This window comes from Trachypithecus francoisi, unplaced genomic scaffold (genome assembly GCF_009764315.1).
Source record: "Trachypithecus francoisi isolate TF-2019V2 unplaced genomic scaffold, Tfra_2.0 Lachesis_group10, whole genome shotgun sequence".
Classification (NCBI taxonomy): domain Eukaryota; kingdom Metazoa; phylum Chordata; class Mammalia; order Primates; family Cercopithecidae; genus Trachypithecus; species Trachypithecus francoisi.
This window is the reverse complement of record NW_022681455.1, coordinates 62664028-62687287: the sequence shown is the minus strand read 5'-3', so window position 1 is coordinate 62687287 and position 23260 is coordinate 62664028. Positions and strand designations below refer to the sequence as shown.

The following is a 23260-nucleotide window of genomic DNA, read 5'->3' as shown; positions in this document are numbered from 1 at the left end:
GGAACCCTCCCTCTAAACCCTAACACATGCTTAGCCTAACCATCATTACATTTGAGAGTAGATTCATTTTTTTTCTTATGTATCCCATTTTGGGTATTATAGTGCCAATATCTAGTTTACCAGAAGTAAAATGTTATTGAGTTGATGTAAATCATCACATTTTATAACAACCTTGACCAACTTTTTATTTTTCTTCCGCCTTCCCTTTTATTTTTTCCCTATAATATTGTTTCACATTCCAGATAATGCTAGCAGATATTAAAGATAAACCTTAAAATTGTAGTGTTTATAACAGAGCATGTAGCCATTTCAGCACTGAGGTTCTTGACATGCTGCCTTCTTCAATGCAAGGTTTCCATATCCACCCTGATCATGGATTATTGAGCTGAAAGATGGGGCAAAAGATGTGGAGCACTCATTTATTGGGAGAAATTCCTTTTACAAACAATTTTATGGTAGATTAAAATAAAGCAAATACTAATTCCAACTGTATAAGTATGTAACAATACAAAATAGATTGTTCTAATTTTTTTTTTTTTTTTTAACAATGATGTCTCCCTTGCCTTTGAGAGAAAATATTGCATTGCAAAGCTGATGGGTGTTTGAGTGAAAAAATATATATCAAGCTCATCCTTAATGTAACCTGGTGATCATACTTTGGCTGATATGAGATTGGACATTAGCTTGGAGATGAGCCATTTTATTAAGCCACAGTGACCTCCTCTCTTCACTAAATTTGAATGGAAGATAAACTTCTTCCAGAAATTAAGTGGTAAATTTTGGGAATGTTCAGAATCGGTATCTTTTATCTTTTTATTCTGTTGTTAGATGTGTATGATGGGTTGCAAATAATTTATTTACTTTTGTCTTTTTTTATCCTTAACCTTTACTTCAAGGAAGTCTAGAAATCTGGTCCAACACTGTGACCAGGAAAAAAGTAAAATAAGTGTGGTGAATTTGCATCCAGTTTCTTCCCTACTGTCTCATCTCTGGTAATTATTAACTTTTCGTTAGCTGTAGCCTTTTAAGTAGCCTCCTTCTTGCCTTTCCATCCTTTCATTATGCTTCCATTCAAAATTAACACAGAAAGATCCTGTACACATAACTAGGAATTCAGAGTTTTATAAATCAGTCTAATATGCATTTTACAAGAGTAGCTGCCATTTCGTATTCTATTCTCTAACCAAACCAGACTGTGTATTGTTCCTTGTGCAGGCAAAGACTTTTCCATCTTCATAAATTTGCTCATAGAATTCCAAAACTACTTGGAAGAAGTGGTACAAATGACCACTCATAAAATCATCCCAAAGTTCCAGGTAGGATTTGCCTTATCCTCCTCTCTGTTCACATAGAAATACGTCTGCAACTAAATTATAGAAATAGTGTATAATGCAATTCCTTTCTCTTCCATGGAAGTGAAAGCCAAGAATATCTTATTCATTCAAAATTGTATTATTATTGGAGCCTAAGTGACTTTATTTATATGTTTATTATCGTGAGCTAAATAGGAAAATACTTTGTAAGTTATAAAGTTCTGTGAAAATATTTTAACATTGTAGCATAGCCTTGTACAAATTTACTCTGTTTAAATTTATATAATCTTTTTAAGTCTCAGTTCCCTCAAGATGTATATAATAATGGTCACTACCTGGAAGGGGTATAGAACAAAGCAAAAACAAAACAAAAACAAACACCAAACAAAAACTTTCTTGCTTCTGATACAGCCTAGAAAAAGTTCTCAAAAGATGCTTATTGTTGTAATTAATATTTTGCTGTCTCATATATGGTGGTTATATCAACCTAAGTATCATTCTCTGGAGGTGAGATATATTCCCTAGGTCTCAGAAAGGATCTAAACATTCCTTTGGTAGGGAAGATCATCTTTCCACTAATATCACTTTCTGAATACATTCTGGAAAGTGTTTAGGAGCTGCAGAAAAACAAATAAAAGACTACCTACTTATAGACCGAGTTATTTTGAGAATTTAGCGTTTAAGCTCTGTAGACTGTATTTACAGCTATTTCAAGGTACAATTTGTATTATTAGATATCACTTTTATTATCGTCATTATCATAATAATGGTCACACTAGTGCTACGTAGTAGAGTATTAAAGCAATTACATAAGAGTAGTGTGTTACAAAGCAATACAAGAAAGACACTATGAGTCCTAAGGTGCTTTCTAATTGACTCTTTCAATTTTGAAATATAATTACAGGTTTACAAAGCTTCACATGCAAATAAAATGAATTATCAAGAAATTAAGGTGATCATAGTACCAGAAACTTAATATATCAATTTTCCATAAACATTGCATATATCTGTTATTTCATGTTATATTCAAACATAATAGGATACTAAAAATATATAAATGTGTGCGAGTGTGTTTGTGTGAGTATACATATATTTCCCTTACCATAGAAGAACATCTTTTTTTCCCAAAAATGTGGAATTCAGGAAATTACAGTACATATGGATATCTGTCTTTACATGTTCAATTGTTTGTCCTTACAGGTTTCAAAAAGGCATATAGTTATATAAATTTAAGATTAAAATAAAGAGCCATGAAACACTTTTCCACTCCTCACCTATGACTAAGTGCTACATGAGAAACTGTCCCCTCATCATATTTCATTTATTTTAAGGTTTATCAATTAAATAAATACAAGAGAAAAGCAGAAGCTTAAAAGGAGAGATAGTACATGCAATGGTATACCTAAGAAGAGATAATAGTTTAAGATTATGGATTCATACTTAAAACAAGGGATCATTAAATTTCCAAAAGGAAAATAGTATTTATTCCCTAATTCTCACTCACCCTATGCAGGACCAGCTTCATGATATTTTACATTTGCACAGGACTCAATGCTTAGAAGGTTCTTGCTGTTGGTTTCATGCTCTTTTGGTACCATTTTAAAATTCTGAATAATTTTTTAATAAGCAGTCCTTTATCTTCATTTTGCAGTATACCCTGCCATTTATATAGCCAGTCCTGTCCCCAACTATAGTAGAAACCAGTTTATGTACTAGTCAGTTCACAAAAGTTTCTCTAAACTCATGAACACCCTCCATACTTAGGGGTGGACTTTCAAGAGCTGTTATCTGCAATTCTGACTTCTTGACTACAATAATTTGATTAGTCATAATCTTGTGTGAATTATTTTATTAACCACTTAAAAATGAAATAAAATATACTCTGCATTGTATAGTAATGGAATTCTGTATATAGAATAATAAATAAATAAAATATTAATTAGTAAGTCCATAAAATTAGTAAATTTGAAAATTCTACTCTGTCTAAAAAAAAAAAAAAAGAAATAGGAAGCATAGCAGCTAAGAAGACAGCAAAACATTTTTTCATAGTACATGAATTTAAGGATATTTATTATCTCCTATAAGTCAGTATTTCCAGTTCTCCTAGTGATTCTTTTAACTTTTATCAGCTCAGGTGTTTCTAAAAATTGACCAGGAACAGTATATATACACCAGTAGTGAATTCAACAATGTCATAAGTTTTATGAATCTTGATGGAAATCTGAGTTTGGTCTCAATCATTGAAATCACAAAAGGCAGAGATTTAGCACAGGATTCCTTATTTTATATTCCAATATTTTACTTTCTAGTATATTTTCTTATAGTTTTCCTTCATAAAGTGCTTAATATGTGAGTGGCATGTAGTTGTATTTCAAATAAACTTGTATTGCCAGATAGTACTCCTGCACAATAAAAATTGTTGAAAACAAAGTTTCCTTTTGTTAATCCTGGAAAAAAAATACTGAATATAATATATGTTGTATGTGGCAGAGCAAATAATAAAGGAAGTTAAAAAAGTTATCTGCAATACTTTATTTTCTCCTTAAAAATAAAAATCTAAAGGAACATTTTCAAGTTGTTCCAGTATATTGATATGTAAGGCTATAAATTAAAGAAATCAAGAGAGATTTAAATTAACTACAAAAACAATAGGATCTAGATAAACTAAGAGTGAAATAAAGCTGCACCCATGTGATCTTCAAAAAGAGGAAAAGAAAAAGATTCTGGGGAGTGTGAGAATAAAGCTAAACAAACTTCTAGACCTTTCATTAAAAAAAAAAAAAAAGAAAAGAAAAGATTTAAAGAATTTTTATAATGCTTGCTATATGAGATACAATGTATTCTTTCCTTTATCCCTATCCCAAGACAATATCTGTAAACACAATATGATTTGCCAATGTGCTTAGAGTTGGGTTAGTGTTGGAATTGTCAAGTAGGTAGGTGGAGATGCTCCATATTAAGTTAGGAAAGGCTGCAGTTCAATTCCATATATATTTCATATGTATCATAATTTAAAATTTAACTTTACTCATTTCCTTCTGGGCAATGTTTTACTTTTAAGTATGTTTCCATTAAGGAAACATTAAATTCTAAATATATTGAATATCTGTGTAGACTGATCACTCAAAATATAATCAAGTTAGTCATAGTTATCATTATTCATAGTTCTTAGGGAGTTTATTATTTTAACTATATTTTACTAATCTAAGTTTTTAAAAAATAAACTTTTCATTTTATAATAGTTTTAAGTTTATGGAAGAGTTGCAGGAATATTAGTCTTCTCTTAAATTTCACACCTAGTTTGCCCATGATACATCTGTTCCAACTAATGAACTGATATTGATACATTATTATTAACAAAAATCCATACATTTTTCAGATTTTATAGCTTTTATGTCATTTCATTTTTCCGTTATAGGGTCCTATATAGGACGTTATTTTGCATTTGGTGGTCATATCTCCTTGAGCTCACATATACTGTGATAGTTTCTCAGACTTTCCTTGGTTTTGATAATACAGGCGTATCTCATAGGTATTGTGAGTTCAGTTCCAGACAATCTCAATAAAGTGAATCACACAAGCTATTTGGTTTCCTAGCACGTATAAAGATTATGCTTACACTATACTGTAATCTATTAAGTGTGCAATACCATTATGCCTAAAAATCAATGTGTATATCTTAAATTAAAAATGTTTATTGCTAAAAAATTCTAATGATCATCTGACTCTCCAGCAAGTTATGATGTTTGTGCTGGTGGAGGATCTTGCCTCAATATTGGCTTTTGCTGACTGATGAAAGAAGGTTGGGATATCTTTGACAATTTCTTAAAATAAGACATCAACAAAGTTTGATACATCAATTAACTTCCTTTCATGAAAGATTTTTCTGGAGCACGGAATGCTATTTGATAACATTTTACCCATGTAGAACTTCTTTCCAAATTAGAGTCAGTCCTCTCAAACCCTGCCACTGCTTTCTCAACTAAGTTTATGTAATATGCTAAATCCCTGTTATTTCAATGCTGTTCACAGCATCTTCACCAGGAATAGATTACATCTCAAGAAACCACGTTATTTGCTCGTCCATAAAAAGCAATTCTCATCTCTTCAAGTTTGATCATGAGACTGCAGCAATTCAGTCACATCTTTCAGCTCCACTCCCACTTCTAGTTCTCTTGCTATTTCTACCACATCTGCAGTTACTCCCTGCATTCAAGTCTTGGATCCTCAATGTCATTTATGAAACTTGGAATCAACTTTTTCCAAACTCCTATTATTGTTGATATGTTGACCTCCTACCATGAAACACTAATGTTCTTAGTGGAATTTAGAATGGTGAATCTTTTCCAGAAGATTTTAAATTTACTTTGCCCAGATCCCTCAAAGAAATCGCAATCTACTGCATCTGTAGCCTTATGAAATTTATTTCTTAAACAATAAGATTTGAAAGTAAAAATTACTCCTCAATTCATGGACTACAGAAGGATATTTTGTTAGCAGACATGAAAGCAACATGAATCTCCATTGTATACCTCTATTAGAACCCTTGATTGACCAGGTGCATTATCTATAAGTAGTAATATTTTGAAACAAATCTTTTCCTGAGCAGTATGTCTCAAGAGTGGGCTTAACATAGTCAGTAAATCATGCTGTAAACAGATGTGCTATCATTGAGGCTTTGTTCTTCCATTTCTAGAGGTCAGGCAGGGTAGATTGAACATTATTCTTACAGGGCCTAGAATGTTCAAAATAGTAAATGAGATTTGGTTTCAACTTCAAAGTCATCAGCTACATTAGCCTCTAACAAGAAAGTCAGCCTGTCCTTTGAAGCTGTGAAACCAAACATTGACTTCTGTTCTCTAGCTATGAAATTCCTATCTGGATCTTCTCATACATATAAAACTGTTTAGTTTCCATTGAAAATCCATTGTTCATCTTAGTCATCTTCATCAATTATCTTAGCTAGATCTTCTGAATAACTTGCTACAGCTTCTACATTAGCACTTGCTGCTCTACTTTGCAGTTTTATATTATAGGGATGACTCCTTTCCTTAAACCTCATGAACAAACATCTGCTAGTTTCAAACTTTTCTTCTGTGACTTCCTCGTCTCTCTGTCTTCACGGAATTGAAGAGAGTTAGGACCTTGCTGTGGATTAAACTTTGGCTTGGGCAAATGTTTTTGTTGGTTTTATCTTCTATCCAGGTCACTCAAAGTTTCCGCGTATCAGCCATAAGCCTGTTTTTATCATTCGTATGTTCACTGAAATAGCACTTGTAATTTCCCTCACAAACTTCCCCTTTGCATTCATAACTTGGTTAACTGTTTGGTGCAAGAGGCCTGGCTTTCAACCTGTCTCAGCTTTCAACCTGCTTTCCTCACTAAGCATAATCATTTGTAGCTTTTGATTTTAAATGAGAGATGTGCTACTCTTCCTTTCACTTGAAGATTTAAAGGCTATTGTAGAGTTTCTAATTGGCATAATTTCAATATTGTTGTTTCTCAAAGAATAGAGGGACTGAGGAGACGAGGAGGAAAGAGGTAATCACCAGGGTGTGGAGCAGTCAGAACACATACATTTGTTGATTAAGTTTGCGATCTTAAATGGGCACAGTTTGTGGTGCCCCAAAACAATTACAATGGTAACACTACAGATCACTAATCATCTTAACAGATATAGTAATAAAACAGTCTGAAATATGGTGAGAATTACGAAAATGTGACCCAGAGACACGAAGTGAGCACATGGTGTTGGAAAAACGACACCAATGAACTTCTTTCAAAATTAGAGTCAATCTTCTCAAACCCTGTGACTGCTTTCTTAACTAAGTTTATGTAATATGCTAAATCCCTGTTATTTCAAAGCTGTTCACAGCATCTTCGCCAGGAACAGATTACGTCTCAAGAAACCACGTTATTTGTTCATCCATAAAAAGCAACTCTCATCTCTCTAAGTTTGATCATGAGATTGCAGCAATTCAGTCACATCTTGCTGGACACAGTTACCACAACCCTTCAATTTGTTAAAAAACAAACAGACACACACACACACACACACACACAACACAGCAATCAGCAAAGCACAATAAAACAAAGTAGGCCTATTTTAAAAGTGTTGAGGAACATGATGAGATATTTTATGAAAAATCCTTAAGTCTGGGTTTTTCTGATGTTTTTCTCACGGCTAGACAGGGTTTATCTATTTCAAGGAAAATAAAGAGGTAAAGTGCCGTTTTCATTGTACTATTTCAAGGGGATACACTATCAACATATATTTATATACTATAAACAACAACTTATTAATGATGTTAACCATGATTAACTCACTAAAGCAGTATTTTCCAGGTATCTTGATTGTACAGATGTTATTTTTCCCCTCATTTTCATACTATATTCTTTAGAAAGAAGTCACTATATGCATCTCATACTTAAGTGGTGAGCAGTTATGCTGTATCTACTTGATGGGGGAGTATTTAAATAAGTTATTGAGAATTCTCTATAAATTATTTGGAATTTTTCTAATAATGAGTTTTCAACATCATGCAGAAACTTATCTCCAAATCCAATTTCATTTGTATTACACAAAATTAATAATACATTTTAATTATAAAAAATACATTGAATTACTACAAATTCCTGTTATGAATAGAAAACTAATTCTTATGAAGATACTTTATTCCTGCTCTAAAATCTTGGACACTTTTTCTTTTTTTTTTTTTTAATGAATGGCCCAGACTCTTCAGGAAGACAAACACATTGTAAATTGGACATATTTCCATATGTGAAACTTTGACTTACCCGTTTTAGAATATCTTTGAAAAACAAATAACCATAGTTCCATATAGTAAAATTAATGAGCTGGTCTCTGGTGCTACTTTGTGTCTCTCTGTGATATGGTCCTAAATCATTTCTTTCGGCGATCTCATTTTTGTCAGGTAATTCTCAGGAAAAAATTTAGTTCTTTTTCCCTTTTATTGAGCATTTCTTGACTCAATTCAGTGAACAATACTTGTGAGAACAGAGCTGAGTGACCTTTTTAATGGACTCTCACCTCGTATAGAGATGTCTCTATAACCCTTTGACACGCAGTACTATGTAGCTCAGAATCTTTAACACTTTTGATATAATTTCTAATATCTATCAGTTTTGAGGAAAACCAAATTTAAACCTCACAGTGGCAGGTCAAAAACTGGGAAGTCATTACCTCAGATGCTGGAAAAGAAGTTTCCTCAAGAGTAAATAAGATAATGGTCCATTTACTAACCATTTGGAAAAATCTTTGGGTTTTCAAAGAATAACATCCAAGCCCAAGAGTTGTGTTTTCCTCTCCTACAGGATTTCTTATATACAATACTATTTATTCCAAGTAATAAAATAAGCCAATTACAGAAGCTCAGGTCTATGAGTAACTATTACAGAAAGGCAAAGGAAAGTGACACATATACTGTGAATTTATAGGCTATCTCTGGCTGAAATAGTTTCATGCTACCTTTTTTAACAGAAACTTTCATACTTTGAGAAAATTGTTTTGAGAACTAATAAATAATGAAAGGAGTAAAGTCGAGGGGTTGTCTTGTTAATTTATGACTAACTCTGAAGTATTTAGTGGGCATGCTAAAAACAAAAATAAGTATAAATACTTCTAATAATTCTATAATTTTTTATATCAATGAAACTTAATTGTCTTCAATATGAAGGACTGTCAGATATCCATGGCAAGAAATGAAAATGGCAGCTCAGGTTGTGGTGGCTGTGTTGACCTAAAAAGTGAGAGCAGAAGGTACAGACATATTTTTGTTTCTGGAAGTTGCCCTCCTATGTCCTTATAGACGACACAAAGGATGTGAGCTGTAGAGGACACTTGGACTTTGCCAATGCAGTAAACCTGCTAGTAACTGGTTATTTCCTAAAAAGCTCTTATAAGAGGAAATAAGGTTCTCTAAAGTCACCACTCTTCAGCTGTGTCAAAAATCTGATTCTATTTGCCTGTCCTTGAGATACAATGCTGAACATAAACAGATCCTGGAATGGGAGAGATGACAAACCAGTGCCGTACAACATGGTGTCGCTGTAAATCTAGAAGCCTTATATAAGTCAGAATTAGGCCCCCAAATCAGTTTAAATGTTGCGAATATGGCAGTGATATGATATCTGACCTGAAGTGGGTGCCTGTATAAAATTAAATGGGTTCTGAAATTTAACTGTCTCAGTGTCACCAGTATCCTAATGGGGCTCTGTAATCAGTGTATATCAAAGCTAGTTCTAGGCAAAATTGTTTGGTGGCAATTTTATCTTAATTGTTAGTTTATATCTCTAGATTCATTCTTTTTATCAAGTTATTTAATAATTTGGTCCCCTTTACATATAAAGCATGTCCATCCTGGGTGTGTTTGACCAATTATTTGTTCTTTTCTTGCTGTGCTCTGTGTAACAGGAGTGATAATCTTGTATTTTCTGGGCAACTCTGTCATCTACTTCTAGGTAGTTTAGGACAAAGGTAGGCACAGATAAAAATTAATTGAAGAAATAGAAAACACAGGGTATTTCTCTCTCCCTCTCCCTTTTTCTCTGAATTGGGTAGTGTCCAGAATCTGTGTATCCTTTGTGGCTCCCACTTTTTCAGGACATGTCCACAAGATTGTAGCTTCTGCCTGTTAATGCTATCTTCTGGCTTAGGTTAAACCTCCTCTTCGTTTATCCCTCCTAATTAGTGTTGGTAGTGGCTTCCTACTGTGAGATATTTGGCTTCTCCATCTGTGTAACCAAACCTCTGCATTACAGTCCTGTTATGGAAAATACTTGAAATGATTTCTACATCCTGGCTAACACGGTGAAACCCCGTCTCTACTAAAAAATACAAAAATCTAGCCGGGCGTGGCGGGTGTCTGTAGTCCCAGCTACTCCGGAGGCTGAGGCAGGAGAATGGCGTGAACCCGGGAGGCGGAGCTTGCAGTGAGCTGAGATCTGGCCACTGCACTCCAGTCCGGGCGACAGAGCGAGACTCCCCCTCAAAAAAAAAAAAAAAAAAAAAAGAAATGATTTCTTATATCCTGAATAGTTATGACTGATGCAAAATGTAGTTATTTAACATAAATACAATCTCATGATTCATTAAACTAAGCTCATGTTGATATAGATAACTCATATTTCGTCTGCACCCTTCCTGCTTTAAAGATTTAGACAACATCAGCTCAAAATTTTACTGTACTTTCAGGGGAAAGTTCAATATTCTCCCTAATATATCTTTAGATTCCTGCGGTTCTCTCTCTCTCTCTTTTTTTTTTTTTTTTTTTTTTGTAGTGACATCTAGCTCAGAGTTCCATCTTCTTCTAAATTATTTAACCTTATTAATTTTCTTTTCACTGAGTAGGTACTCTCTGTATTTACACTAACCACGCAGAAGTAGAATCAGTCCTTTCTGTGATTTGTACATACATTAAAAAAATTTTCGGCTGGGCGCGGTGGTTCAAGCCTGTAATCTCAGCACTTTGGGAGGCCAAGACGGGCGGATCACGAGGTCAGGAGACCATTTTGGCTAACACGGTGAAACCCCGTCTCTACTAAAAAATACAAAAAACTAGCCGGGCGAGGTGGCGGGCGCCTGTAGTCCCAGCTACTCAAGAGGCTGAGGCAGGAGAATGGCCTGAACCCGGGAGGCGGAGCTTGCAGTGAGCTGAGATCTGGCCACTGCACTCCAGCCTGGGCGACAGAGCAAGACTCCGTCTCAAAAAACAAAACAAAACAAAACAAAACAAAACAAAAAAGATTTCAAAATATGTAAAAAGTGATACAAACAAGCCATCCAATGCCACTACCATTATACTTCTCTGGGATATTTTCTTTCTCTTTCTTTTTCTATCTTCTCCTCCCTATCCTTCTTAACTTCAGCACATTTTTTCCTCCCATTGCCTCAGTAAATATCTAACTCTTTTCTTCTACTTTTCAAAACAATTTTCAAAGTCAACTACAAAGTTACTTCTGCATCTATAACTCCATCATACTGTTCAGTTAGCAAAAATATAAATTATTTCATAAGATGTATACCCTTTAGTAAGCAGTCTTGTTTGCAAAAAAACATTTCTCTTTTATTTCACATGAATCAATTCTTTGATTTCATTTCCCATTTTCCTTCCTCAAGCCATTCCAGCTTCTTTCTAGTTTGAGCTACACATTTTTATAGTTGTTTTAATAATAGATGTTTTGTTTTTATTTATTTTAATTCTACATACATCAGAAAAATGGAGTTTCTATTTTGTCTAATACCATCAAAGTGAGGTGGAGTCTAGGGATTTAGTGTAAAACAAGGTATCTTTTATATATTTTTCTCTCTTTCCGAGAGTTTTCAATTTAGTGTATTAGTTATTTATTGCTGCATAACAAATTATCCTAGATAACAATGGTTAGTTTATTTTTGCAGTTTGACTGCTAATATAGCACTGAAAATATACCTTGGATTAAAGAGATTGGTTACACAACTACAGCAAAAATTTTGACTGGATAATAGGACACTTAGGATTTTTTACAGAAAAAGAGAGAGAAAACTTAATAGCTTCAAAAGTAAATATGAAAATCAGGACATAATGAGATAAGAGAAGAAATAAAGTAAGACTTCCCAGATTCTATCTTGCATCCTCTAGTTGTTGCTGTATTATTCATTCATTTACAAAGAAGGAAGAGCTTTGCAACTGGAGAGGGGAAATAATATCTTATGCTTTTAAAAGTTTAAGTTTGAAATATTTATAGGAGATATACATGAAGATATCATAAGATTAAATATAAACTTGGGACTCAAAGAAAGTTATAGAAGAGATAATGGCAGTCAATATCAGATATATATGTACAGAAACACTATTGTATTAATGTAAACATTGTCTCTAAAGAAATTGAAGTTTCTTTCTAAAATTGAAATTCAAGCTCTCTTACAAGCCTATATTTTCTGACAGTAACATTAAATATATATACACACACACACATATATATATACACACATATATATATGCACACACACACATATTAGACCATTCTTCTGTTTTTTCATTTATTTTTCTGATCTAAAAAGTTAAACAGTTCCTTTAGGTAAAAGCATGCAAAGTCATTCCCTGGAAAATGATTCCACCCATTTGGAGTAGCTTTCTCTAGTACAATTTGTAATTGATAATATTAACATGTCCCTGAATTTTCTAAGACTTTTGTCACTATATAATTTAATAGATAGTAGACATTTTATTATATTAATAAAGGTTTTCATATTTAAATTTGTTGGAAACTGCTACCTTGTTATCCAGCACTTTCATTTTCAAAATATAACTGAATTCAGTCCCATTTTCTTGCAGCTCAACTCTCTGAAGCAAACTAATGTGGTAAAATAATCCCTGTTATGGTGTTGACGAATGATAATGAAGTCAGTGGCACTCCCATTTAGTTATTTTATTTGCATTTTAAAAGGAACCTTCTAGATATATAGGATCTGTAAAAACAAGATAAAACATTAATAGAGATTAGTAGAGGGGCAAATGTGAGAGTATAAGCAGGACACTCAGCAGCTAGAGCTGTTTTTTGCTCTCTATGTACCCTCAGTCTGGACTGCTGTGAACGTTGTTTCCTCAGAAGAAAACATCCTCACCAAACTCTTGTAAATTTGGACTTCAACAAAAATTGTCTCAAAATGCAAGGTAGAGGAACAATAATTTATCATTCATCTTTGCCTTCGATGTCAATGATCGAACAGAGAATCCTGTTTACCTTTAACAAAAATGGCAGTAAAGCCACAGAAAATAATCATTACAATATTTCCAACTCACTTGCATCTGGCAATACACTGCAGGTTTAAAATCAAAATGAAATAAAATATATATGTGGCTATTGTGCTATAACCCAGACTGGTATGCTAAATAGTATTAATCTCTTCAAGTCTAGACTTTAGCTTAATTGTGAGACTGAGAATCCGTTATTAATATAGCCTTATAACCCTCATGCCTCAAAGATAGCATTGACTGCTGAGTTGGAAGAGCTGTATTTGAGTCCTTATTCAGCCTATAGATATGTAACAAAGGGCTAATGTTTTCTATTTAAAGTGTTATATGATATCGACTCTCAGTCTTTTTTCTGTATTTTGCCTGCCTTCATTCAGAAAAGGTTATATAGGCAATGAGAATGCTCAGATAACCCTGCAAATACTCAGATAAAAAACTGCTTTCCCTTCATTGACAGAAAGTTATGTAAACCATTACATAATTCAGATAAAACACTGAAAACAGAACATCCTATTCCTGTAAAATATATCCATTTTAATATATTTAGTGCTAGTTTTAGATCATTCTTAAGTAGTGTATATTTAATATTTTAGAATTCATTTTTAATGAAATTTTATTCATGAATTTTAACCTTTTTGATATTCTCTATGTTTCTATGTAAATTAAATGTGTTTTCTTTCACCCGTTGTCATCTATGGGTGATTTTTGGTTCATCCTTTGTGTCATTTTACCACTCTAGTGACAGAAATGTGGGGCTCAATGAAACATCATTACATCAATGCTATTCACACCTATAAAAAAAAAAAAAAAAACAATTCCTTCATACTGAATTTGTAAAAAAGCAATCTAAATAGTTCTGACCTGGAGAAAGGAGAGAACTCATCAATGGTCTAATAAAAAAGAATGAGATACTACTTTAAAGAAATTACAAATGGAGTTCAATTTGCATGTATCAGCATTTCATGGATCAAACCAGTTTTGCCAAATACTGGTAAACAATCCTGTTTTCTGGCTTCAAACTTATCTTATGAAATTATTTATTTTATTTATAATTTAAATGGATATTTGATGATTACTATATGTTTGATGAAGAGGAAACAGTAAGGTTCATTAGATTCTTAGTACAACTTCTTTTAGTTTCAGTTGTTACAAATGCACATGGGTGTGTGTGTGTTTATACGTGTGTGTGTGTGTGTTTTAAGATTGGACACACTTTCAGAAAAGAACCTATACACATTATGCAGAAACACATAGGTTAAGGTCTTTGAAAAGGTGTCCAATCTTAAAAACAAAACAAACCCAACAAAACTCATACAAAACTCTTGCTAGAATAAAGGAAATCATAGAAAATACTTGGATCTTGCAAGTAATGTCAATTTTTATTAAGTTTCTCCCCTCCCTCCTTCCCTCCCTCCCTCGCTCCTTCCCTCCTTCCCTCCTTCCATCTCGCTCTGTTGCCCAGACTGGAGTGCAGTGGTGTGATCTCGGCTCACTGCAACCTCCACCTCCTGGGTTCAAGTGGTTCTCCTGCCTCAGCCTCCCGAATAGCTGGGACTACAGGCACGTGCCACCAGGCTGGCTAGTTTTTTTGTATTTTTAGTAGAGATGGAGTGTCACCGTTTTAGCCAGGTTGGTCTTTATCTCCTGACATCGTGATCTGCCCCCTCCTCAGCCTCCCAAAGTGCTGGGATTACAGGCATGAGCCACCATGCCCAGCCTTTTTAAAAATCTTTTGTTCCCTTTCTTACATGTGTAAAAGCCTAGGTGGAATAGTGCATTGTTCAACCACCAATTTCAGTTAAATGTGAATGAGGGTTGTTTTACTTTTTCTTCCCTTTTCTCTATTTGTTTTATAAATTGATTTTTTTTTTTTTAATTTCAATAGGTGTTTGGGGAACAAGTGGTGCTTGGATATATGAATAAGTACTCTAATGGTGATTTCTGAGATTTTGGTGCACCCGTTACCCACGCAGTGTACAATGTACCCAATGTGTACTCTTATACTCCTCACCAACCTCCCACCATTTCTCCCAAGTCCCCAAAGTCTATTGTATCATTCTTATGACTTTGTGTCCTCATAGCTTTGTTACCACATATGAATGAGAACATACGATGTTTGGTTTTCCATTGCTGAGTTACTTCACATAGAATAATAGTCTCCAATACCATCCAGGTTGTTGCAAATAGTATTATTTCATTCCTTTCTATGGCTGTGTAGTATTCCATGGTGTGTGTGTGTGTATTCATAGCAGCAAATTGTGCTGCTATAAACATACACACACGCACACATACACACATATTTTATATATATATATAAAATTTTGTTTTTCTTTATCCACTCATTGATTGATGGATGATGGACATTTGGTGGTTTTTTTTTTTTGGCAATTGCAAATTGTGCTGCTATAAATATACGCATTCAAGTATCTTTTTGGTATAATGACTTATTTTCCTCTGGATAGATACCTGGTAGTGGGATTGCTTGATCAAATGGTAGATCTACTTTTAGTTATTTAAGGAATCTCCACATTGTTTTCCTTAGTGGTTGTATTAGTTTACATTCTTACCAAGAGTGTAAAAGTGTTTCCTTTTCACCACATCCATGCCAACATCTATTATTTTTTATTTTTAATTTTATTTTTTTTTTTGACCATTCTTTCAGGAGTAAGATGGTAGCACACTGTGGTTTTGTTTTGTATTTTCCTGATAATTAGTGATGTTGAGCATTTTTCTATGTTTGCTGGCCATTTGTATATCTTATTTTGAGGATTGTCTATTCATGTCCTAGCCCACGTTTTAATGAGTTTTTCTTTTTTTTTTTTCTCACTGATTTGTTTGAATTATTTGTAGATTCTGCATACTAGTCCTTTGCTGTTAATCTGATAGGTTTTTCTTTACAGGTTACCTGATGCTTTTGCCTCAATGCTCTTAAGGTTCTTTCCTTTGTCTTGACTTCAGATAACTTACTGACTATGTGCCTAGGCAATGATCTTTTTGTGATGAATTTCCCAGGTGTTCTTTGAGTGTTTTGTATTTGGATGTCTAGATCTCTAGCAAGGCTGGGGATGTTGTCTTTGATTATTCCCTCAAGTATGTTTTCCAGACTTTTTGATTTATCTTCTTCCACTGAAACACCAATTATTCTTAGGTTTGGATGCTTAACATAGTCCCAAACTTTTGCAAGCTTTGTTTATTTATTTATTACTTTTTTGTCTTTGATGGTATGGGTAATTCAAAAGCCTTGTGTTCAAGCTCTGAAGTTCTTTCTTTTGCTTGTTCTATTCTATTGCTGAGGCTTTCCAGCACACTTGGGATTTCTCTAAGTGTATCCTTCATTTCTATAAGTTGTGATTGTTTTTATTTATGCTATCTGTTTCACTGAAGATTTTTTCTTTAATAATCTGTATCATGTTTTTGATTTCAAGTTGGATTTCACTTTACTCTGATGCCTCATTGGTTAGTTTAATAATCAACCTTCTGAATTTTTTTTTACGGCAATTCAGAGATTTCATCTTGGTTTGGATCCATTGCTAGTGAGCTAGTGTGATCTTTTAAGGGTGTTAAAAAACCTTGTTTTGTCATGTTACCAGAATTGTTTTTCTGTTTTCTTCTCATTGGGTAGATTATGTCAGAGGGAATATCTGGGACTCAAGAGCTGTTGTTCAGATTTTTTTGTCCCACCAGGTGCTCCCTTGTTGTGGTATTCTTCCCCTCCCCCTAGAGAAGGGCTTCTTGAGAGCTGAACTTCTTGTTTTTGCTCTTTTGGATCTAGCCACCAAGCAGAAGTACTGAGCTCTGGGCCGGTACTGGGGTGTGCTCTGATGTGATTCATCTTCACGTCTTTCAGCTGTGGATACCAGTACCTGCTCTGGTGAAGATAGTAGTGGAGTGAGGTGAACTCTGTGAGGGTCTTTGGTTGTATTTTTGCTCAGTGCGCTGGTTTTGTGTTGGTTGCCCTCCAGGAAGGAGGTGGCACTTTCAAGAGTGCATCAGCTGTGGTACTATAGGGAGGATGCAGACTTGCCCTAGGAATGTCTGGTTAAATATTCAGGTTTCTCAAAGTCAGTGGACAGGGCCATAGAGCTCCCAAGAGATTATGTCCTTTATCTTTGGCAACTACACTGATTAGGGAAAGATCACCAGGTGGTAGCAGGGATAGGCATGTCTTGGTTCAGGCTCTCCTTGGGTGGGGCTTGCTGCGGCTGCTGTGTGTGGAATGGGAATTTGGTTCCCAGGCCAATGGAGTTATATTCCCGGGTGTATTAGGTTGCCTCTGCTGAGTCATACAGGTCACCAGAGAAGTGGGGGAAAGTCAGCAGTCACAGGACTCACACTGCTCCCACACAGCCCACAGTCTTAAAGGCCAGTCTTACTCCCACTGTGTCCCCCCAGCAGCACTGATTCTATTTTTAGGCATTTGGTGACCAGGGCTGAGAACTTGCCCCAGACCACCAGCCTCCCTGCTGAGAAAGCAAATACACTCACAATTTTTTGGCATCTCAGGGAGCCTGCGGTAGCAATCCAATTCCTTCAAAAGGTCAGAGAATTCTCTCAGCTTTCCTGGTATTTTCCTGTGGTATTTCTTGGAGCAAAATTGTATGATGTGAGTCTCCACACACTGCTCTGTCTGTCCAAGCAGGAGCTGCAAGCTAGTCCTGCCTCCTATCTGCATTCTTAATCAAAACTCTCTAAATTATCCTGAAAGTTATTTTCTGGAGGCTGTTTCCCATAATGGCAGGATTGTTTGTACAAACACTTCTATTTACAAACTTCTAAAAATCTGCATAACATATATTTAAAAATATCTTCTTAATATCACTGCAGGCCTTGTAAGAAAAGAAATAATTATTAGACTGAAATCAAAGGGAAAGCTAGAACCAGTAGAAGTATTTGTTAGTTACATAAATGTGAATATTTATATTGACATATGTATAGTTAAAAAATGTAGAACAAAATGAAGAGTCTAACAGGTAAATGTCCCACAATATGTTGCTACCTAATACACCTTTGGGACAAAGGTGAATAAAAAAAATAAAATGATTGGCTTTCTTGAAGAAGTGTAGCCTAATTTTAAAAGTCTGGAGCCTTCAGTAATCTAAGGTATTCAAACTGTTGAATGTGACCGAGGACAAGTAATGCCCTCAATGACTGAAACAAACAGAAATCCTCTCTGGATGAAGGCTTTCCTTCATCTCAGTCCTCTAATTATTCCTACAAATAATTATGCAATGCTTATTTATGCTTAATTATGCTTAATTATACAACTAATTATGTATAATGCTTAGCTCAAAGATAGCCAGGTACATAAAGTAAAAACACACCAAAAGCATGTACGCACCGAAACACAAACAACAAAAGAAATAGACCCAGAAGTACATCCTATTGAAATCATCGGAAAGAGCACAAAGCAATTCTATCCTTTTTTGACTATGCTTTTATTCAACAAATATGTATTGAGTAGAGCTCAGATACTCAGAGCTCCTCTAGGCCCTATATATTCAGTTATGGATACAATAAGCAAATCTATTTTTTATAAGGACTTTACAATCGAGTGTGATGTTAAACAAAGAGAACTTATTTATTACTTAGGAACTGGTGTAAGCTGTGGTTTGAGCTCGATTGTTTCTAAATCTTTTCATGGATTACTCTGTGAGATGACTAATTCCAGACCAGAAAGACCACTAGAGCCCAGGAGTTCAGGGCAGAAGAAACCCTTACACTTTTTAAGTTAAAGAAATCAAAGACAAAAGTAAAGGATATCAGCAGAAACAGGGAAATAAAATGTGATGTTACAGGTGTAAGAAAGGATACAAAGAACATAAAGGACTCCAAGATTTAATAAATTAAAAATTCACTGCATAGACCTCATAGCTAATTATATACAAGAATGTAAAGTTAGTGTTCTAAAAGGAGTGCAGTGAAACAGTACACAGTACAAAGTTCAACCACATGAGCACTACCACTGTAAGTAACGCAGAATAGGACATTGATTAGAGCACTAACATTTTAGACAACTGCACAAGACACTGGGTAAGAATGGGTGAGTTAGAGATCAGAAAAATTTGCTTCCCTCCTCTCTGAAGAACCAGTAAGGGTGGACAAATTAGAACTTGCCAGAGATATCAGAAACCAGGCATGGCTGACTTGCAGAATGGGACCATTAAGGAAAGCTGGTGGAGACATCTGTGTCAAAGTATTGCCTTTCTGTCTGAGATGGAGTAGGCCTGAGGTCACTCTTGGTCAACAGGGCTAGCAGATCAATACTACAAATGCAGAGTTGGGGAGAGTATGGTTAATTTTGAATTTGCTTATCTGAGAGTGGCTGCTTCTGGTTCTCACAGCCTAACACCAAAACAGCCAACAGAGGTTATGGTTGTTGCTTCCTCTCCACTTTCCAGATCATGTACAAACTTCTATTTCAGTCCATTATAACCTGGAAGCATATAGGGAAGCACATATGGAAAACATATTTCTAGCTAAGCTAAGTTTATGCTGTAAAAAAAAAAAAAAAAAAAAAAAAAAACACTACAAGCATGGGAGATAAAGAAATAAAAGGAAAATACAGCAAGAGAATAAAGTATATACAGGACAGGGTGAGAAAATGTAACATTATTTCAACCGAAGTCCTAAGAGGAGAAAAAAAAAGAAATAGGGCACAAATAATAAATGTTACCAGCCAAGGGTAAAGAAAAAAAATTGTGGCTGATAATTTTTCAGAAATGGTCAATAACAGAAATCCGTAGAGTCAAGGATCCTAAGTAATTTCAGGAAAAAAAGAAATAAAAATAAATCCACAACTAGAAACATAATGAAACTGTACCTCATCAAATACACCATAAAAAAAAATCTTGAAAATGGCCCAAGGGAAAATATTAAGTTGAAAGGTGACTTATCAATAGCAGCAATAAAAGTCAGAAAACAGTAAAATGATATTCTCAACATGCTGAATAAAAACCCAAAACAACACAAAAAGAACAATAACAGCAACACTCCCAACCTTGAATTCTATATGCCTCAAAAATATCCTTCAAGAATGAAGATGAAGTAAAATACTTTTCAGAAAGAGGAGTAGCTGATCTTGCTTTCAACAGCAACTGAAGACATATACATATTTCATGAATAGCCTATGTATTAAAAAGTTGCCTAACGGAAAAAAAAAAAAAACTCTTTTTAATGCAAGAATTATTTTTGAAATTCATTTAGAGATACTCTTATGAAAACTATCACTATGAAAATACAAATATGATCCTGCATATAATTTGAGAGGTATCCTGCCAAGTTGAAGCCCTTTCATGGACCCGCTGAATTACTGCTGACATTTCCCTAACATTTCTTTCCAGTATGGCATTTGGGTTCATAGTTTTAAAATACAGTGGAATGGGAAATGCATTATTCTATAAATAATGTACTGTTTTATTATTTGAACTTACTTTTATTTGTAGAATTTTTGTATGTCAATTGCTTTCAAAGACTTTGTTACAGCTATACTCCCCATTTTGAAAGTTAATTACCATCTTATTTCTCTCATTAATTACATAGACAGTAAATGTAGGACCATAGCTAAAGGTAGGATACTGGCTAATTTGAAAAGAGGGGATTATGTCCCTTCATGAGATGTGGGAGAGCTTAGGGATGATGAGAAGAAACTGAAAGATAAAATAACTTTTCTTATTTCTTTTTTTCCAGCTTTGTGTCTCACTCCTCTCTTACACCTGGGGAGTCAAGTCTGGATCCTCTGCTCCGTATTTATTTAGCAAATAAAATACTGATCTCAAATCTCAAACAGAAAGGGAACCTGTGTACTTCAGGTAAGGATAAGAGTCCTGAGGAAAAAATGAGGTTCTCTGTTTTTATAATCTTGCCTCATTCCCTGCTCTCCATGGCAATTTTTGCTTCCTTATTCAGAATCTTTCACCATTCATTAACATCCTACTCTAGAGAATTTCAGGTTTTATCGTTCTTGACTCTACTAAATGGTTCCTACCTCTTAAACTCACTTTAGATCCACTAAAAGTGGGCTGAAATATCTCAATTTTTGTAGTTACAATTCTACGGGTTTTCACATTCTTGGTGTTACTTTGTCAGAACATTATTGGGGCCTTGGGAAGAGAAAGAGATGCATTTAATAATGGATTATTTAAATGAATCTCTTTCTCTTTCAAGATGAAAGGGTTGAATTTTTTTTTTTTTTAGTTAATAGATAGACATGCATAGGTTTTTATATCTTCTAGAAATGACCCTTTATTACTTCCCTAATACTTTTCTTATTTTTTTCACACTGGAAAATTCTTCCTGAAACTTTATAAGTTGTATTCTCTTCCTTTCTCGACTCCTGCTTCTACTGACAACTAGTTTTAAATGTAGTATTTTCTCAAATTGATATTATATTAATCATACATTCTCAGCTTTTTTGTTATCTGTATTTTATTATGAGCTTATTTACTTTTTCTCTTAGATATGACAAGTAAGAGGATATTGTTCTGAAGTAGCTTGATATCTGCTTGTTCTAGTATCCTGCCAATCTCCATTTCAATCATGTTACTATTTGTTTTGTCTGAACTTTGTGCTACAGAGTAGCTAGGAGGGTATAGAGCATGGTAATTAAGAGGGTATTCTGTGATTTCGCAAAGTTAAAGTTAAAATCTTGGCGATACTACTGCCTTGAGTTCCTTAGGGTGTTGCTTTTCCAGCTGGAAACCTCTGTGACCAGTGGCATGTTTGCCTGAGTTTTGCTTGGGCCCACTGGGCTCATTTTGCCCAGTCAGCCTGGCAGGCTGTGCTTGGCTTGCACTACTGGCTAAGATCCCACGCTGGCCAAGGGTAAGCCAGGCACAGTGTGGCAAGGGGTATGTGAGAAAGTGAGCGTGGGGTCCACACACTGCGCACAACCAGGCATGCTGGCTGCTGCAGCAGGGTGTACTGCTCCAGGCACCGGCACAAGTGCCGGATCTGTGTAAGGCTGTGGCTGGATCATATGTACCACAATCAGCTTCCACTGTGGGCACCTGTGCCCGGATGAGGGGAATGTGGTGGCACCCAGAAGCTTCCAGACACGAGGAACCACAGAGCCCCAAAGAGGGTATCAAAACCCTGGCTTGGGGAGCCTCTAGGTCTGGCATCCCCAAAGGACCTCTTTAGCTCTTCTCTCCTTTCATTGCCCACAGCATGGCGATCGGGGGGAGTTTCAGCCCTGTTTGTGTTACAGCTCCTTCATTCCCACCATTCAGTTGGTCCTGACTTCTTGTCCTGCCTCTTAAAACAATGAGGTATGCGGACAACTGGAGGGTGAGCAAGGTGGAGAAGAGCTTTATTGAGCAACAGAACAGCTCAGAGGAGTCCCCTAGTGGGTTGCTCCTTTCTGCAGACAGGTCATCCTTATGACTCCAGGAGACCTGAAGTAGGTAGTTCCTTCCCATAGCTGGTAGTCCCGACATGTGTCCGAGTCTGGCTGAGTGCAGGGTTTTAATGGGCTCAGAAGGGAGGAAATATGCTCTCATTTGTCCATGAACTATCATTGACAGGCCCGAAAAAAGCACCATAAGTTCTCACTCTGGAAAGTGGACTCCAGCTAGAACTGACGACTGATGGCTTCAGGCCATCCCTGCCTTGAAGGTAGGGTTTCACCTGGGATGCACCCCTTCCACCCAAGGGCCTGCCTGCCACCTGCCCCCTGCCACCATCAACATACTGTTCACAGTGCCCACGCTGTTTGTGCTGAGGGGTGCCACAGGCCCATGCTGAGCCACTCTCACCACCCACCCCTGGCCAGCCTCCCTCCTGTGCTTGTTGGTGCCCGAAATCTGGAGGAGGCTGAGGCAGCAGGAAGCTGGTATGTCAGCGCTGCCCTAAGTGCCCGCACACTTGGTCGAGCTACAACAGCACCCAAGCTTGGTCACAACTTTGTCCCATGATAGAGCGGGTGCTAGAAGTGGGGAGAGGCCAGGGAGCAGGAGCAGGTACCTTCAAGCCTACAATGGTGAGGAGCTTCCTGGGTCCCTGAAAGTGCAGCGATGCTGGAGTCCAGAGCCAAAGCTGGGTGGCTGCAGCTGTGCTAGGGAGCACGGGCTTCTGCCCCATCAACTAAGTAGGGGTCTTGGCTCTAGCCTGCTCCTAGCTCCTACCAGCTCTGCGGAGCACACAATCCTGTCCGTGTCTCAAGCTCTGCAGCCAGTGTCCTTGCAGCAGCTGCTCCAC

At 35.8% G+C, this 23260-nt stretch overlaps 1 protein-coding gene across 1 annotated transcript in view; it reads left to right on the top strand.

Moving 5' to 3' along the window:
• Positions 1 to 23260, top strand: part of EYS (eyes shut homolog) — a 2089174-nt gene that overhangs the window by 40134 nt on the left and 2025780 nt on the right. The window contains exon 2 of the mRNA XM_033217548.1: positions 20753 to 20874. The gene's annotated coding sequence lies outside the window, so the exon portion shown is untranslated. The remainder of the gene's footprint in view (positions 1 to 20752; positions 20875 to 23260) is intronic.